The 17,826-nt window shown below is 43.9% G+C and overlaps 1 long non-coding RNA gene across 1 annotated transcript; it reads right to left on the reverse strand.

The window, feature by feature from the left end:
- Window positions 1-8,328: 8,328 nt before the first annotated feature.
- On the reverse strand, window positions 8,329-10,748 carry LOC310839345. The gene is made up of 2 exons (XR_014561458.1): window positions 10,513-10,748; window positions 8,329-8,602 (listed from the first exon to the last, which is right to left on the reverse strand). It is a non-coding gene; the product is annotated as an uncharacterized lncRNA (long non-coding RNA).
- Window positions 10,749-17,826: the final 7,078 nt, after the last annotated feature.

A 17,826-nucleotide genomic window follows, 5' to 3' on the forward strand; every position in this document is an offset into this window, starting at 1 on the left:
GACTCCTGGCTCTTTTACAACTTTTAATTAAGCCTTTTACGACCAACTTGGTTTGAAAATGCATCACCAGCATTCAAAAAAGAGTGATATATGGGAGCCGCCCACATCCGGACCCAAAGGTCGGGTATTAGCCGAGTAACAATGGGCCGTAAAAGCATCTCCTTTGCAGACAACCGCTGCTAATTATGCCATTACATGAATGTAAACGCATTCTCAGCAATGAATCAGTGTGCACCTTAATGGATAAATCATCTTTCTCATTATTTGCAAAGCTGTGGGAGAGAAAATAAATGAATGCAAGGCCACTTCCTGACATTCTTGTCAATATGCAAGTTTGGAAGTGACAGCATGAAAAATTGCAGCTGCGACTTAAAAAATGAAAATCCTCCGGGCTCAGAGAAAACACAAACGAAAAGACTGGTAGTATCTGCATACAATGGCTGTGATATATGAATTCCTTTGGCTGTTATGGGAAGAGCTGTGGCTGCCACACACATTTTCCCCTTCAACCATCACCAGTCAGAGTAATTAGTGCATAATGAAAAGTATTAGAATAAATTTGGGAGGGGGTGGAGAGAGGGAAGTGTTAGCTGTCCGCCTCCCGAACACCAGTTTCTCTGCAAGCAAAATCATTGGTTACATGAGTGTAAGTGATGAGATGGGTTGGAGAGAAATCTGTAGTCAATTTGAGAAGGAAATCTGCATAACGCTGTAAAGTGCAATATAATAATTTAATAAGGCTATTAGCAGCGCGCTCCGTTTGTGTGTGTGTGTTTTGTTTCAACCACTATATGCAAAGTTATGGAGGAGAATTTTACGAGCCTGCCTGTTAATTGGGAAGTGAATTTGAATAAGGAATAAGCCTCTTCTTAGAGATATGTACAAATGCCCAGCTTACAAAATGAACTTTAATTAAATGTGGTTGCTTGGGGTAGCATCTTATATAAATCCCCGATCATAAAGATATTCTGGTGTTTTTATTAATTTTATGCTTTGCTGATTGCTCTCTGTGGCCACGTCCCAAGGTACAAGGGAATGATTCTCTGTTACCTTTTCATTGTTAATTGTATATTGATCTTTGGATTAATTTTGTTGTTGTTAGCTGCCTTGGCCATGGTTCAGCCATAACGGCGTGCAAATATTTAGAATTGGAAACATTAAGATGATTTCACTTTCCTCTTTACCTATAGTGGTACTTGTGTCACATGGGGTGGTACCTATAAAAAGATGTTATTAAGATTAGACTCCTTAGTTTTCAATAGTATATAAAGTTGTTGTACATTACCTGCTGACTTAACACTTACTTTGCTCACAGCTATGAGACTATTTTCCAGTCCAGGTATCTCTAAAGAGCAGGCAAAGGCCTTTATCTCCTGATCTTAGCACTAAATTGCTTTGACTTAATTCAGTGGTGAAAGTTTGATACTGACACCAAATCACCTTCAGTAACAGCCTTTGTCCACCAGGGTGCAGGGTAAGATTCAAGAGAGTTTTCACATTTACAACATACCCTCCAACATTTCTCTGATGAAAATAGGGACGTCCAGGGCTATTTTTCTAGAAAAAGAGGTGCTGGAACTCACCATGGACACCTCTCTTGTTCTCTTAGAATGAAAATAGCATACCTGAGAGGTGACAGAACAGAGTTCCAGCTGAAAAAAAGCCCTGGGGATGTCCTATTCCATACCCTCCAACATTTCTCTGATGAAAATAGGGACGTCCTAAGCAGGGCCGTCTTTACCCAGGGGTGCAAGGAGTGCAGGGCACCCGGGCGCTGAATTCTGGGGAGTGCCAGGAGCCTGCCACTGAAGCCCCCTAAGCTCTTAACTATCTACTTTTTATGAAATAATAAATAATTTTGATCAAGCTAGAAAAACAAATTACATATATATCTAGGTATTACTGAAATGTATATCAATCAGTTTATTACAGTCATAGACCAGCAGTCAGAGAATAGAATATTAAGTGGATAAAAAACAAAACTGATAATTAAAACAGGTAAAAACTAAAAATAAATAAAAACATTCAGTTAAAACAACTGTAAGAGCGTAAAAACTAAAAGACTCGCAGTTAAAACAACTGTAAGAGGCTGCAGAGTAGGAGCCTCTGAAATGGAGGACACTCACAGTATTAGAAACTGATGTGCAAATATGGTTAAAACAGACAATTAAAAAATGTACATCAATAAATTTAGACACACTGTGCAACAATAAACTATCCCAGGGAGTTGACTCCGAGTCACCCATGGAACCGGGTTTGGGGATATTCATGCCGGATTATTTTGAGTTGGATGATGGTCTGCGTCTACAGATTTGCACACAGAATCTGGTGACCATCCAGGTCTTCTTCTGGTCTTTGCTTAACAGCAAAAGGTCACATTTTTTCTTTTGCGGGAGGTCGGCAAGCCTCACCAGTAGGGGATCAATGAACTTACTGCCTGCCTCTTCGTAAAAGGGACATTTAAAGAACAAGTGTTCTGGGCTTCCTATCTCTCCCAATGGACAGGTGCAAAGTCTCTGGGCATAGGGGACTTTTCTAAAGGCTCCATCCAGGACCGGCGAGGGAAGAGCCACGCTTCTGGCAAGTGTAAAGGCCCTTCTTGCATTTCTAGATATGAGAAAGGAGAGATATGCTGCCGGTGCAGCTTTGTATCTCTCGATTTCTCCAATTTTATAGTCAGGGCACCTTGCGCAGTCCTGTTGTCTCTCTAGGTATCTAATATTCTTTGCCTGACCGTGGCTTTTGCCTGGCCCAAGCCCAGACTTAGAAGGGCTTGAGGGGCAAAACCCAGTTTCTGGAGGGTGTTCAGAACTGCAGTCTGCCAGCCTGACTGGAATTGGTCGCAGAGGATCAGTGGGGCTATCCCTTGGGGGAGCAGATTCAATGTCAGCCATTTGTATATTGATGTGAAGCAAATGCTAGCCTCCACTCTCATCATCCCCGTTTCCAATCTCACCCATGCATTTGAGACAAATCTGGGGACTTGCAGGAGAGCTCTAAGAAGTCTAGATTGAACTCTCTCAAGGGGGGGGAAAGCAGAGGAAGGCGGACCCAAAAAGGAACCATACAGGAGTTGTGCCAAAGTTTTGGCCTTTTAGAGCTGCGGGGACAAAGAAGCCCCCTTGTGCTCTGAAGAATTTAAGAATACAAATTGTGTTTTCCCCTGCTGAACTCCCGATAGAGTTTATGTGTAGTTTGTTGGTTCCTGAGGCCTGTACCACCATTCCTAGATACTTGTAGTTTGTGACTTGTTCTAATTTATGGCCTTGGAGTTCCCAGCTTCTAAGCTTTGGTTTTTCCCCAAAAGCGAGTATCTTGGTCTTTTGATAGTTGATTTTGAGACATTCAGATTCACAGTATGCTGCGAGCTTTCTTAGTGCTCTTTTGAGTCCAATGGGGGTTCTAGATAGAATTACCGCATCATCAGCATATAGCAGGACCGAAATATGCCGATTTGCAAGCTTCGGCGGGTGGAGTTCTGAGTCATTGAGTGCGGATACTAAGTTATTTAGATAAAAATTAAATAATAGAGGGGCCAATAGGCACCCTTGAAGGTTTTAATTGGGTCCATTAGGTGTCCTAGGCGGCTGCACCTGACTCTAAGGGCCGTGTTTGTGTGCAGTGCCTGAATTAAGAGCAGGAACCTTCTATCTATATTGGTACCCTGTAGTCTGTCCCAGAGTCTGGTTCTGGAGACTGTATCAAAAGCTGCTTTTAGGTCAACGAAGGCAGTGTATAGTGAGGCCTGCCCTCCTGATTTGTATTTGTCGACGAGATGTTGTAGCGTTAGACAGTGATCTATCGTGGACCTTCCGGGTCTAAAGCCCGCTTGTTCTATTGCCAGGATATCTTCATTCTCTAGCCATTCTGTAAACTTATTAAGGAGGTGCTTTGCGTAGAGTTTACTGATCACACTTAATAGGCTAATAGGCCTATAATTCGCTGGGTCGCCTCTGTTGCCCTTTTTATAGATTGGAACTATTATGGCTGTTCCCCAATCCCTTGGGATGCGGCCAGTGTCATCTATATAGGTGAAGAGGGTGGCTAAGAAAGGTGCCCACCAATCCGCCTGTGCTTTTATCATTACTGAAATGTATACCTACTTCCAGGACCGTCCCTGGAAAATAGGGACACTTGGAGGATCTGTTACAACCTGCACATGTGCAAATAATTTATAGTAGTACCTCGGGTTACAGACGCTTCGGGTTACAGACGTTTCAGGTTACAGACTCTGCTAACCCAGAAATAGTTCCTTGGGTTAGCATTCCTTGGGTTAACTTTGCTTCAGGATGAGAACAGAAATCATGTGGCGGTGGCGTGGCGGCAGTGGGAGGCCCCATTAGCTAAAGTGGTGCCTCAGGTTAAGAACAGTTTTAGGTTAAGAACAGACCTCCAGAATGAGTTAAGTTCTTAACCCGAGGTACCACTGTAATGTAATGCAGCACTGGGGAGGCTCTGGCCTGTGGGGCCAATAAGGCCCAGCAGGGCCCCCAATTTGGCTTGTGAGACCTGCTTTCCAAAACCATATGTGCCTGCCCTACATATGATGACCTGTGTGGGGGAAGGCAAAACTGTGTCTGCCTTAAACTGTGCTCCCAATTGTTCCTTAGAAAACGAGGGTTGCTGTAGGCAAGGTCCACTGGGATTGGTTGCTCTATGACAGGAGTGGGGAACCTTTGGCCCTGCAGTTGCTGCTGAACCTACAACTCCTATCAGCCCTAGAAAGCATGACCAATGGTCAGGAATGATAGGAGTTGTAGTTCAACAACATCTGGAGGACCAAAGGTTCCTAACACCTACACTATTAAGTTCTTGATCACTCACAAGCCTAACCCACTTCCCCACTCCATATTATTGTGCTGAGTATATTTTAAAACTCTTCTCATTTACCTGAACCCCATTTTTCACCTTCCTTTTGGTCCTCATTGGATGTAACACTAAACCATAGTTAAGGGTTACAATAATGAACTTCAGGGAGTCTTGACTTTGTGTGTCCCTGCACCTCATCCTCTTGCGCAGCCATGAGGAGGAGTTCAGAAGTGCCAATTGCAGACCAATGTGTTTTGTTGGAACAAGTCGCCTTCAGACTTTGTAGTTCAGATCAACCATAGTTTAGGGTTGAGATGATATGCTAAACCGTGGTTAATGGGCAACAGAAGTTGAAAATTCCCATCTCCTCCTTGTGACCATACTGGAGTAGGAGATGGAAGGAGGGAAAGCAGTAGCAGTTGGGTGGGGTGGCTCAGATGGAGTTGGATTGCTCATGTGCCTTCTGAACACTGAGCACCATATCCCGAGAGGGTGAGAGGTAGGGCTGAGGAATGGAGAGCCAGGCAGATTGACTCCACTGTCACATCCACACCATGTCTCACTCCCCATGCCTTGCCCCTCTCCTCCTTAGGAACCGGCAGCAGTGCTCAGTGTTCGGAAGGCAGGTGAGCAACTACATCCTACCTGAGGCTTATAAAGGCTCATTCTCATAATGTTAACCATGGTTGCATAGGAATGCAGCACATGTGCTAGAAGGGAGAAACCGGGAGATGATAAACCAGGGTCACTCTTGATTCTACTGTATTTTATATGTCCCCCCACAATTTTAGCCATGGGACTCAATGATTAATAAGGATGAACAGAAAGAACAGAACACAGTCAAGGCTCCTACCTATCTGACTTTGCATATCAGTTGTACCAGAGCCATATATGTCAGTGTATTTTATAATGATAACTAATAATAATATTTTTTATTATTTGTACCCTGCCCGTCTGACAGGGTACTCCAGCCACCCTGGGTGGCTTCCAGCATATAAAAACATAATAAAACATTAAACTTTAAGTAATTAGCAAATAATGTACAACCTTGCCATCCATTAGGTTTCCTCTTAAATTTTGTTTTTATCTTTCTCTATGACTTTGTGTTGCAAATCATTCTTCACGAAACAGAGTTTTCATTGCTGATTTTCATTAAAAGCCTGCATTTCCCCTTAGCGTTAATGGATGTATTCTCTCAGTGATTTAGTTGTGCAGTTGCTATTGTCTTTTAATATTATCTTTTGGCCTTCACCTTTTTGAGCATTTTCCTATACTGTTGCCTGTTTTCTACATTCTATAGCTTTTAATGATAGCTTTTATATCTCTTTGAAACAGATCACCAGCCAACTATTACAACGCCCCCCCACCTTTTTCTTAATTGCCTAAAGAATCCTGGTGGCAAAGACTGAAAGATTAACATTAAAAAATGCCCCCTGAATCTCCATTGAGCAGGCCAATGATGACATTGAAGTTTTTGTGTTGATGTAAGTACCAATTTGGGGCACCACCAACAAGGCTTCTATAGATAATCTCTGTGATTGAGCTAGGTTATAAGGGTTCAGGTTGTCCATAAAAGCTACCCAGGACCTAAGTTGTTCAGGGCTTTGTAAAATTAATACAAGAACCTTGAACCTTGTGCACAGGCTCATTTCAAATGAAAAGGATGCTGGTGAGCACTGTCTAGATTAGTAGGTGCACATGCTAAGATCTTCCTTAATTCCACGTGCATTTTATTTCCCCATGTTATTTCCGTGATAGTTCCCTAGACTGAAAACAGGTTCTGGGGAGCTGATTTAGGCACGATCCCTTTCCAAACCAGAGGAGAAGACTCTGCGGTCCTCCAGATTATTGTTGTTATTGGAGTTCCATCAGCTCCAGCCAGTTTGGCCAACAGTTGCACATTGAGGACACAATCAAAGTTACCTTATTGATCTGATGATAGGTGGTTTTGGCATGTCCAGGAGCTTCCATATTTCCATATCTCTGCAGGGTGGGATCCCTGTGTCACAAAAAATTAGCTGCAAGGAAAAAGTTATGGAGCAAGTCCTTATGATAAAGGGAGAGAGAGAGCTTTTCCACACAGATTTTACTAAATTGTTGTTGTTGTTTAGTCATGTCCGACTCTTCGTGACCCCATGGACCAGAACACGCCAGGCACTCCTGTCTTCCACTGCCTCCCGCAGTTTGGTCAAATTCATGTTAGTAGCTTCGAGAACACTGTCCAACCATCTTGTCCTCTGTCGTCCCCTTCTCCTTGTGCCCTCAATCTTTCTCAACATCAGGGTCTTTTCCAGGGCATCTTCTCTTCTCATGAGATGGCCAAAGTATTGGAGCCTCAGCTTCAGGATCTGTCCTTCCAGTGAGCACTCAAGGCTGATTTCCTTCAGAATGGATAGGTTTGATCTTCTTGGAGTCCACGAGACTCTCAAGACTATCCTCCAGACCATAATTCAAAAGCATCAATTCTTCGGTGATCAGCCTTCTTTTTGGTCCAGCTCTCACTTCCATACCTCAATCTTACTATAGCTTGGAGTGTTTTATAATATTGTGACTCTGGAGCGGGTGGCGCGGTGGTCTAAACCACTGAGCCTCTTGGGCTTGCCGATCGGAAGGTTGGCGGTTTGAATCCCCGCGACGATGGTGAGCTCCCTTTGCTCTGTCCCAGCTCCTGCCAACCTAGCAGTTCGAAAGCACACCAGTGCAACTAGATAAATAGGTAAGGTAAGGCAAACGGCATTTCCATGCGCTCTGGTTTCTGTCACAGTGCCCCGTTGCACCAGAAGCATTTTAGTCATGCTGGCCCAGAAAGTTGTCTGTGGCCAAATGCTGACTCCCTCGTCCTGAAAGCGAGATGAGCACCACAACCCCATAGTTGCTTTTGACTGGACTTAACCGTCCAGGGGTCCCTTACCTTTATAATATTGTGAGTTACCTGGGTGAGCCATGCCACAAAGCATGCTGTATAACAGATATTATTTATAAATAAATAAATAAGAAAGAAAGAAAGAAAGATGATTATATAGCACTTTTCCCTCAGGTGGTATTTCTAGAAGAGCCAGTGTGAGAAACTTCTACTCTACTATAGGAAGTTATTTTTATTTCTTGCTTTCATTTTTTTCTTAAGACCAGTCCTATTTTTCTAGAAACTCACCATCCCAGAACTCACCAGGAACACTTCCTTTGTTCTCTTATAATGGCAGTGGCACCCACATGAGAGGTGCTGGAACTGAGTTCTAGTAAGTTCCAGCTGAAAAAAAGCCCTGCTTAAGACTTCTTTTAAATATGCAGTGATGTATATTGATTTCTTTGCCCCCAAGCGCACACCATATGTGTGCGTGTGTTAGGTGTGTGCATGGAGGGGTGGAAGGAGAAAGAGAGAATTTTTGTCTTCAGAAGATTGAAAGGGTGAGGCTGAGGGCAACTGAATAAGCCAGTGGAGTCATTGCTTTGCGGTTATATATCAGTGGACAACACAGACAGCTAAAGTATACTTGTAAATAAAGCTAATTGATATTGCTGTTGAGTTCCTTAAAGGAACAGTTTTATGTACTTCGACGCCGTTCATAAAGTCTTGCTGAGCTATCCTGACCTCACTTACTACTAACTTATGTGTTTCCAGAGAAATCCATCTCTGCAAATGCACGGTTTCTGCAGTGGCGGTGCTATATCTGCTTCATTTTCAAGCTCTCATTTTGCTCTTTGGCACAGGCTGAATTCCATTTGACACGGCAGAAGAATTCTTTTCCCCTTCCTGGCAGGTCAACAGTTGTGTGGTGGGGCATTCTGCATCTTCCTGCAACCAATGATAAAAACACATATTTTGAGTGTACTGGATCGGGATTATATTAGATAGGTTTGAGGCGTTTTCTGTAAAGAAAGGTTTTATGTTTTAGCCATGGTGGTGCTTACGGAAGAGCTGGAAAAGGTAGATAAAAAGGGAACCCAAATCATTGTGGTGTGTGTGTGTGTGTGTGTGTGTGTGTGTGTGTGTGTGGAACAGAGGATGTATTTGGCTTAGAGAAAGTGAGTAAGGTGGAGTAGTTATATAAAAGTATGCGACTGCTTTGAAAAAGGCATTTAAAAAAACCAAACCTAATTTTTTTATTAATTTTCCGATATTCATCCAATAATAATAATAATAATAATAATAATAATAATAATAATAAATTGTATTTATACCCCACCCTCCCCAGCCAAGGCCGGGCTCAGGGTGGCTAACAAGCAATAATAAAAACAAGCTGAATGAATACAACTTAAAAACAAGATTAAATTACAACATTAAAACATTAAAATTACAGTTTTGCCAATTATACAGAATGAAAAAGGCAGATTTTACACTTGAGTTCATTGGGATAGATTGCTCTTCTACAATCAGTTGTGTGGCTGGAGGAGGGGCCGCCCCATCCTGTTTAACCACCTGAGGCGAAAATGGCATGTGTTTTCTCCTGCCTCCCAGTTGGGCCTCCCCCCACTCTCACTGAAACTTGGTAAGGGGGGGGGTTCCACAGCGCCCTGTGCCAGAAGCCCCCTCTTGTCAAACTCACCAAGAGACATGCACAAAAACCACCAAATGTCCCTATTCTCCAGGGATAGTCCTGTATTCACAGAAGCTGTCCCAGTTTCTGATTTGATCCAGGAATGCTCCACTTTTCCTTAGGATGTCCTCATTTTCATCGGAGAAATGTTGGAAGGGGTGGAGTTATGTGACCCCCAAGCCAAAGAGATAAGTAACTATGCAACCTTTAGAACACATCTGGAGGCAGCCCTGTATAGGAAAGGTTTTTTTTAAAAAAAGTTTAATGTTTTATTATGTTTTTATATGTGTTTTTTCCCAAAAATTTTTTTATTCATTTTATAACACAAATAAAAAACACAGACAGAAAAGACAAACAATACGAACAAATTCTTGTCTTATCCTTATTTTCTAAACATTGTTAAGTTGACTTCCCCAAGTCCCACCTATCTGATTTTCATTTTACTTCATCTTTAGCAATTTACATATATTTCTAACCATCTTTTTTATCATACTTAAAATAACTTCACATTTTATCACTTACAAATAATACTATTTTAAAATACCCTATCTTCTACTTCTGACCCTACAGCCTATATCCACTTCCAAAGCTATTCTAAGGTTTAAATATTAATGTATTTTTTCAAATATTCCTTAAACTTCTTCCAGTCTTCTTCCACCGTCTCTTCTCTCTGGTCTCGGAGTCTCCCGGTCAGTTTGGCAAGTTCCATATAGTCCATCATCTTCATCTGCCATTCTCCGATAGTTGGTAAATCTTGTTTCTTCCAATTCTTCGCTAACAATATTCTCGCAGCTGTTGTGGTATACAGAAAAAAAGTAACATCCTTTTTGGGGATTTCACCCCCACTATACCAAGTAAAAAGGCTTCTGGTTTTTTTAGTAAATGTGTTTTTCAACACTTTTTTCAATTCATTACAAATCCTTTCCCAGAAGTCTTTTACCTTGTGGCACGTCCACCACATGTGGTAAAAGGTTCCTTCTTTTTCTCCACATTTCCAGCATTTATTATATTTTTATATGTGTTGGCAGCTGCCCAGAGGGGCTGGGGCAACTCGGTCAGATGGGCGAGATATAAATAATATCATCATCATCGTGGCGTTTGCCCATTCGTTTGAAAATGTCTGTACAGGGGGAGAGAAAGAGTTAATAGGTAGACCAATAGAGCCTACCTGTTTATAAAAGGGCTTAGCCCGAGGTTTAGTTGGTTAGTTGGTTGGAAAAAGGCAGTTGGGAAAGCAGTTGGCAGACAGTTGGAATTAGAGAGACAGTTAGTGCAGTTGGTTCTTGTGTGAGGGGAGATAGAAGAGTTAGAGACAGAATAAAATAAGACTAGGAGGGTAAAGGGGAACAGCGTTTTGAATGCATGTAAAATTTATTTGTGTTTGCAATAAACTACAATCTTCATTGTTAACTTAAGAACCTGACTGGGATGAAGTGATTTACCGGGGAGGACCTGGTTGGTAGCAGTGGATTAGTGGTATACGGGTCAATAGTACGTGAAATGACCGGGGGCTCCGTACGAACGCCACAATCATCACCATCATGATTGAATAGGCTGTCCGTCTTTTCATTGTAAAAACGTTGGAGGGTATACATGTGTTGCTTTGGTATCCCTGTGGTGGTGGAGACAAGTGACAGCGCCACACACTGGAATGCTTCCCTCTTGCAGCAAGAGAGGGGTGTTCTGGTGGTGCCGGAAGCAGTGTAGTGGGTGGTGTGTTGCCTCTTGCACTTCATCGCATCTCATGGGTGGGCTGGCTCTGGGTGCACTTGTAATACGATGAGCCGTTGTGGCCTCCTCTCCTCAGACAGGATGTTGTGGAGCTGTAAAAGCTTCAGGAGGTCAACCAGAACAATCTCAGGGGAGAAACACCCCTGAGAGCCAATGCTATGGTGTTTGGGTCCTTTTAAGCTTTGAAAAAATGGGGTGAATAAGGGCAGCAGCATGACATAAGTGCACAAAATTATGAATTAGGTGAGGTAAGTGAAAGAGAAACGCCTCTCAAGAAGCTGGAGGTCATTTCAGTGAAGTTGGATGGCGGGAGATGGAGGTGAGACTAATGGAAGAACATCTCTCCAAAGCACAGTTCAACTATGGAGTAGTAGCAGCAGCAGTAGTAGTAGTAATAATAATAATAATAATAATAATTTTGTTTGTTCATGCATGCAGGCATGCATGCATGCATGCATACATACATACATACTCTGGGCAGCTCCCAACAGAATATTAAAGGTAAAGGTAAAGGTACCCCTGCCCGTACGGGCCAGTCTTGACAGACTCTGGGGTTGTGCGCTCATCTCACTCTATAGGCTGGGAGCCAGCGCTGTCCGCAGACACTTCTGGGTCACGTGGCCAGCGTGACAAGCTGCATCTGGTGAGCCAGCGCAGCACACGGAACGTCATTTACCTTCCCGCTGGTAAGCGGTCCCTATTTATCTACTTGCACCCGGGGGTGCATTCGAACTGCTAGATTGGCAGGCGCTGGGACCGAACGACGGGAGCGCACCCTGCCGTGGGGATTCGAACTGCCGACCTTTTGATCGGCAAGTCCTAGGCGCTGAGGCTTTTACCCACAGCGCCACCCGCGTCCCTAACAGAATATTAAAACACGATAAAACATCAAACATTGAAAACTTTCCTAAACAGGGCTGCCTTCAGATGTCTTCTAAAAGTCAGATAGTTGTTTATTTCCTTGACATCTGATGGGAGGGCATTCCATAGGGCGGGCTCCTACCGAGAAGACCCTCTGCCTGGCTCCCTATAACCTCACTACTCACAAGGATGGAACTGCCAGAAGGCCCTCGGAGCTGGACCTCAGTGTCTGGGCTGAAAGATGGGGGTGGAGATGCTCAGGGCTGTTTTAAGCATATGCGGTACTGGGGTGCAGAGATCCTCCCACCTACCAGGTTGCCAGTCCCAGTAGTGCAGGAGGACAGAGCCAGCCAGCCGCATGCGTGACTTGCTGACTGGGTCCCCCCCAAACTCGTGGCACAGAGCTGCCCGCAGCAGAAGAACCTGCTGAGGCACTCCGACCAATGGGTGGGCTCTTCCCTGGACTCAACTCTTGGGCCCTGGACTCTTAGCCTGGCACTCCTGAGAGCCCTGCGCCTGGGTGCCCCGCACCCCTAGCACCTATGGGTAAGACGGCCCTGGAGATGCTCCTTCAGCTATAATTTGTCACCTCAAATTGTAGTGACGTCTGTTAACTTGGTTGGCTTTGGAGGGAAATTATACAAGTTTATGGAGGCTACTAGTCCTGATGGCTGTATTTTACAATCAGTTTCAGAGGCAGCATTTTATAGTGGAGGAAAACACCTTGGATGTGTAGTGGCGACTAGGAAGTGTGCTGTTGAATTCCCAGAATAAATAGCCTGTTCCTGTTCCTGGTTCAAATAGCGTTGAGATTTTTAAACTCAAATAACTTTCAGCATTTGAAGCAGAGTTTTTTAAAAAAATAAAAAATGCAATCTTTTCACGTTTAATAGAACACTTAAAAAAAAAGTGTTCCCTTTTATTCAAAGATGTCATAGATAGTCTGCTTCCTATTAGAGCATTATAAAAGTGCTGACACTGTAGCACATTATTTCTGTGGTAAGCTTGCAGACCAAATTCAATTAAAAGGTAAATTGTGAAACTGTAACGCCTTAAAATGTCGATTTTTTTAAGCTTCAGAGGAGGTTCCTTCGCTCGGAGAGCTCTGGGTTTGTTTGTTTTATCGAATATGACCCAAGCTCATTTAATGCATTTTTCTTGGTGGAATGCTTGTGTTTCTGCACTACATGAGTATTATTAAGATGATCTCCACGAGACAGATTCATTCAACACTAAATTTAATCTCTCACGTTCCCTTTTGTTTTTGCAAACAGCTAATGCACAGGCAACTAGCAGCGTCGTAAATACATTTCTAGCTATAGTGAAATTAATGCAGATAAATTAAGAATGGAAGCAAAACAACAATACCCCATCTCCGTTATTTGTGAAATTGTCCACATGAAGGGTGGAATTCAACACTGTGGGCTTCCACTTGTCCCACCTGCACAAGTATTGCAGCTTGCAGCTCTCCCACCCCATGTGCTGTTCTGGGGGGTTCTCCTGACCCCCTATGGAGCCGATTTTGGGGTGTGTGCAAAGGGAAGAGGGGGTGGGAAGCCACAAGTGGAAATCCTTCAGCAGGGCTTCTGCTGATGGGGGTGGTTAGGTGATTCTCGCCCAGTAAAACCAGGACATCTTCTGTAAATCCATGACTGGAAAACAGGGGCACTTGGGTGGTCTGGGGTTGCTATTCACAGGAGCTGGCAAATTGTATACCCAAACAGCAATATGCGGACACCTACTCTTACCTCATTTTGACTTGTATGCTGGTTGTTGTTTTCGCTTTATTTTGTTTATTGGCCTTCTCTGAAGACCATCAGTTTGGTTCTTTTGTAGTTCAGTGCTTGATTTGTTCTCCTGATAGTATGATTCCAGATAGGCCAGACACCTTCTGAGCCTTAGTTGGATAAAGAATATATGAAGGCTGGAAACATGCTGCTCTCCAATGTTGTACTGTACTTCTGTTTCCAGCAGTCCGAGTGAAAATGGTTAATGGCTGGGTATGGGAATTGTAATGTAACAACACCTGGAGGGCTTTGGTTTCCTCTGGCCTTTTGTTTACCTGTGTTCTTAGCTTTTTATTGTTGTTTTTTATTGATGTTAATGTATGTTGCTTTGAGTTTCTTGGTAAGGAAAGTGACCATCTCTATCTCTGTCTTTGTCTTAACTCTGGATAACACTTAATACATCTTCTGGTAAATTAAATGCACTACAGCCCATGACAGGCAATGATAATTTTCTAGTCCTTAAGGTGCTACAAGGGATGCAGGTGGCGTTGTGGGTTAAACCACAGAGCCTAGGACTTGCCGATCAGAAGGTCGACGGTTCGAATCCCTGTGACGGTGTGAGCTCCCGTTGCTTGGTCCCTGCTCCTGCCAACCTAGCAGTTCAAAAACACGTCAAAGTGCAAGTAGATAGATACTGGCGGGAAGGTAAACGGCGTTTCCGTGCACTGCTCTGGTTTGACTGAAGCGGCTTAGTCATGCTGGCCACATGACCCAGAAGCTGTACTCCGGCTCCCTCGGCCAATAAAGCGAGATGAGCGCCGCAACCCCATAGTCGGCCACGACTGGACCTTTTTTAAGGTGCTACAAGAACCCTCTGTTGTTTTCCCAGTGTAGCATGGGTTGCTGGCTCCCGGAGTGGGTCAAGTGTTGCACCCCCTGTTGGACTTTGTTGTTGTTGTTGTTTAGTCGTTTAGTCGTGTCCGACTCTTTGTGACCCCATGGACCAGAGCACGCCAGGCACTTCTGTCTTCCACTGCCTCCCACAGTTTGGTCAGACTCATATTTGTAGCTTCGAGGATACTATCCAACCATCTCATCCCCTTCTCCTTGTGCCCTCCATCTTTCCCAACATCAGGGTCTTTTCCAGGGAGTCTTCTCTTCTCATGAGGTGGCCAAAGTATTGGAGCCTCAGCTTCACGATCTGTCCTTCCAGTGAGCACTCAGGGCTGATTTCCTTAAGAATGGATCGGTTTGTTCTTCTTGCAGTCCATGGGACTCTCAAGAGTCTCCTCCAGCACCAGAATTCAAAAGCATCAATTCTTCGGCGATCAGCCTTTTTATGGTCCAGCTCTCACTTCCATACATCACTATTGGGAAAACCATAGCTGTTACTATACGGACCTTTGTTGGCAAGGTGATGTCCCTACTTTTTAAGATGCTGTCTAGGTTTGTCATTGCTTTCCTCCCAAGAAGCAGGCGTCTCTTAATTTCGTGGCTGCTGTCACCCTGTTGGACTAGGTAGCTGGATTGGTGGTGAACAGAGCCCACTTCCAACAGGCTCCTCACCCGCTTCCTCCAGTCACCTGCCCAATTGACCAATTGTAGAGGCACTTGATTGTGCCCAGGGCCACCCCCCCATGCTACGCTTCTGTTACAGACTAGTACGGTGGGCTACTGTTCTGAAATTTCTTTCATTCTGATAATTTTGGCCTTTCAGCCTTTAAACTATCCCCTTCTTTTTCTGTTCAATTACCCATATTTCTGCTCAGCAGTTCTGTTTTAGTGCTGTATACTTCTTCCATTTAAAGCATATCCACAATGTTTCAAAGTTGGTTTGCACCAAACCCAGGTTGGTTGTACATCAACTTTAGAACAATGTGCAAAATCCATTGTGGGATACATAAAGCAGCCCATGGCAATTACTTGTGCAATCACCCGGCTGCAGTGCACATAGCATTTGCAATGGCTCTGGCCCTTAGATCTCATGAACTGCACAGTTTCTGGCTAATGAAAAACTCTGTAAGTTTTCTCTGCTCCAGCTGAAAAGGAGGGCAAAGAAGTTCTACCCTGGGCTAAAGAATGCTTTTAACACTTAAAATTCCCCATAGGCAGGAAATCAGTAGAACACATTATGTATTCCAGAGGCACAATTTGTAAATTCATAGTAATTGTTTCAGCAATCTTGTCCATCTGGCATTCTTGGCTAATATCCCAGAATGGACTCTGCCTTCCTTATTCAGCTGGGACCATAGAGTTGATTGTTTGCTCTTCAACAATCAGCAGGAGCATCAGATATGTGACATGAAGTAAATGAAACCACTCAGATACGTGCCGGCCATTTTGGGTGCAAACGGCCATGGAATGAAATGTAGCAAAACAGAGGTGGGTAAAGGACTTCAAAAATTGTAGCGTGGTGATTGCAGAGGAGCTGGGGCCAAGGGGTCTTCAGTGCCCCCAATAAAGCATTTGAGGGGGCTGCACCCAAAAGTTAATGCACATTGCTATTCAAATGGTGCGTATGTACCACGTCATGTGATCGATTATGTTGCCGGGGCTTACCTGGGCCACCCAGTATTTTATTGCACCCCTGGGTTATTGCATACCCTCCAACACTGCTCCGACGATAATAAATCTGGGACTGTCCCTGGAAAATAGGGACACGATGGATGGGCATGGACTTGTCTGTGGCCACAACAAGGTCTCCAGGATAGAAGTCCATTACAGTGGTACATCTGGTTACGTACTTAATTCGTTCCAGAAGTCCGTTCTTAACCTGAAACTGTTCTTAACCTGAAGCACCACTTTAGCTAATGGGGCCTCCTGCTGCTGCCACACCGCCGCTGCGCAATTTCTGTTCTCATCCTGAAGCAAAGTTCTTAACCGGAGGTACTATTTCTGGGTTAGCGGAGTCTGTAACCTGAAGCGTATGTAACCTGAAGTGTATGTAACCTGAGGTACCACTGTACTTGCAGATGCCATAGGATTGCACTGTTACATCTGAGTAGACATGTGTATGATTGTGCTGTAAGTCCATCAAGTTCAATAGGATGGCAGCCTCTGATAGAGTAATTTTAGATCTCATCATAATATGCATATCAGTCTCTTCTTGTTTCTTTATCTGCTCTGTGTTGTTATAGAAAAGTAATGAAACCAATTTAAAACATGATAAGGATCTGAAACCCCACAAAGCTCCTTTATGCTGGCCAAGCTTACTTCTGACTTACCCAGAGGATAAAATAAGATAAACAGCATGCATTTGCAGGGCTTCTGGATTCTGCTTGCACAAAACATTGCATTTAGTGTAGCAGCTCCACGATTCCTGAGCAGTAAAATCATTCTAGGTTAGGCCAAGTCAGACACAGTTGGCTAGCCGTGGATGCTGTCCTAGCAATGAGGCTGGATCAACCTCTTGCCTTTGCTGCTGGCTTTGAACTGCAAAAACAAGGGGGTATCAAGTCACCATGCGTAACTGTGCTTCACATATTGGGTCAGATGTGCCGGTCTGTTCCAGATTTGCCCAGTGTACTGAAACTCAGCTTTTGCCAGGTTTCATTCTTGTGACACGCGGGGAATAGGAACAGCAGCGCATCCATCCATCTTAGCTTGATTCGATGTCGTGTTTCTGCAAACGCTGCGGAGACTCTTGTCTGCGAGAGACTTGGCTTTCGTTTAGAGCGGCAGCCTAAGGCAGTAGATAGGAGGCTTCTGTGAAATGAAGTGCACATACGGCGATAATACTCTTGTTTCTAGCTCCTGCTGGTAGAGTGCCACTTATTGATAACAACAACAACAACAACCCCAAAATCTGTGTGGAATTTGGACTAGACATTGTTAGCCTCAAAGAACACAGAAAAACAGCCTCCTGGACCCCAGTCAACATTGCCTGATTTCCTTTATACCTTGTTACCCTAACCCAGGCTTTCGGGACAGGTTAAACATAGAGCTGTGGCAAGGGCTCTCTGCTTTCCCTATTTTCTTTGAAATTAGGATACCCAACACAGCCAGACAGTTACAAACATTTGCCTTCTTCCTGAACCCTTTCATTTTCTGACTGTTGCTTCTCTGCACCCGTTTTCTGTTTCGTTGCCTTCTTTTAATCTTCATTCAATATTGTTTAGTTGGCTGGCTCATACAGTTTCATTTCCTGGGAGATGGAAGCCCTC

Source organism: Podarcis gaigeae, assembly GCF_964106915.1.
Source record: "Podarcis gaigeae genome assembly, chromosome: 2".
Classification (NCBI taxonomy): Eukaryota; Metazoa; Chordata; class Lepidosauria; order Squamata; family Lacertidae; genus Podarcis; species Podarcis gaigeae.